The sequence below is a fragment of the Gossypium hirsutum genome, chromosome D12 (genome assembly GCF_007990345.1).
Source record: "Gossypium hirsutum isolate 1008001.06 chromosome D12, Gossypium_hirsutum_v2.1, whole genome shotgun sequence".
NCBI lineage: Eukaryota > Viridiplantae > Streptophyta > Magnoliopsida > Malvales > Malvaceae > Gossypium > Gossypium hirsutum.
Window position 1 is genome coordinate 53,058,399 of NC_053448.1, and position 2,066 is coordinate 53,060,464.

A 2,066-nucleotide genomic window follows, 5' to 3' on the forward strand; every position below is an offset into this window, starting at 1 on the left:
GAACGTGGGATTTGAGTACATTCAGCAACCGATAAATAGACAACATCGAAGGAAAGTGACAGAAAATTACCCAAGTAAATTGAGGTTCAGAATTTATTGCGAACTTTCGTGTTTAATTTCTGTTTAGCTCACACGAGCTTCTATTCAACTCATATGAGTTTTCGCTTAGCTCTATCGAGCTTCTGTTTAACCCTTATGGTTTTTCGTTCAGCTCTTACGAGCTCCCGTTCAACCCTTATGGGTTTCTGTTTAGCTCTCATGAGCTTCTGTTCAACCTTCGGGCTTCTAATAACAATGTACTCTTATCCGTAAGTCGTTCTCTGATTTGGTAATATTAGATAAGTGACTTATGTAATTGAAATTGAAAGACTTATTGTTATTATTGGTATTGATTTGAAATAAGTATGTTCATCGATCAAAATTGTGATTGACAAGGAGATTGCATGAATAATTTACTTATTGATTCGTTATATTAGGTTCGAGAATATTTATGTTTAACCTAACGAACTTACTAAGTTTCATTAAGCTTACTTGTGTTGTTTAATGTCCTTATAGGGGTTTTTACCTAATTAGGATAGAAAAAAAAAATTACTGAAATAGTATGTCAGAAAAAAATTTACCAAAATAGGTTGCTTTTTCATTGGAGCCTATTAGATAGGCGCCAATGAATAAAATAATAAAAAATTTTATTAAAATATAATTTTATATTTTTTTAAATATTTTTTAAAAAAATATGGTCAAAATACGGTCGGGTCGGGTGGCGCCTATCAAGTAGGCGCCAATGAAGGAGCCTGGTAGCCAGGCGCCAATGGCTCTGCCCCTCCCATGGTTTACTGCTGCTGCCATGCCATTGAAATGTCCCTTCAAAACAATTTTATTTTTGCTATAAGTAATAGCAAATGAACCAAGCTCCAGACGGTAGAGAAAAAAAAAGAGAGAGAAAGGAGAAGAGGAGAAGGAGAAGAAGAAGAAAGTTTATAAAAAAAGGTAATGTATTTTTTTAATAAATAATTTTGTTTATAATTTAATAAGTTTATAGTTTGTGAATTTTTTAGTATATATTTTAGAAAATATTGTGAATTTTATGTTATTAATTATTAATTATAAATTATCTATATTTAGTGTTTATAGTTTAGATTAGAATTTTGTATGAATATTTTAAATTTTTTGTATGAATATTATAATTTTTTTATGAATATTGTAATGTTGTATGAATATTGTAATTATTTTATAATTAAATTTGTATTTATAGTTTTGGATTAGTTATTTTTTGTATGAATATTGTAATTTTGTATGAATATTATAAATTTTTTGTATGAATATTGTAATAATATTATAGTTTTGTATGAATATTGCAATTTTTTTTGTATGAATATTGTAATTTTGTAATTTTGTATATATTGTGTATAGTGATGCGTCTCTAAATGGTTTGGGTTGTGTACTGATGCAATCAGGAAAGGTAGTGGCCTATGCTTCTCGACAATTAAAGCCGCACGAGAAGAATTATCCCACTCATGATCTTGAGTTGGTTGTAATTGTATTCGCTTTGAAGATTTGGAGACATTATTTATACGGTGAGAAATGTTACGTGTTTACGAATCACAAAAGTTTGAAGTATTTGATGACTAAAAAAGAATTGAATTTGACACAGAGGCTGTGGATAAAACTACTGAAAGATTATGATCTGGTTATTGACTACCACCCAGGAAAAGCTAATATAGTTACGGATGCACTTAGTCGAAAGTCGTCATTATTTGCACTTCGAGCGTTGAACGCTCATTTAACTCTTAATAAAAATGGTTCTGTATTAGCAGAGTTGAGAACGAAACCTCTGTTTCTTCAATTAATTTGGGAATAACAAGATGATGATCTGAAGTTGGTGTTGAAACGACAGATGGTTCAGAACAATCTGAGTTCAGAGTATAGCATTGATGATAGTGGTATGTTACGTTATCACAATAGAATTTGTGTTCCAAATAATATGGATTTGAAAAATGATATTCTTTCTGAAGCTCATAGTAGCATGTACTCTATTCATCCGGGTACATACGAAGATGTATGGTGAT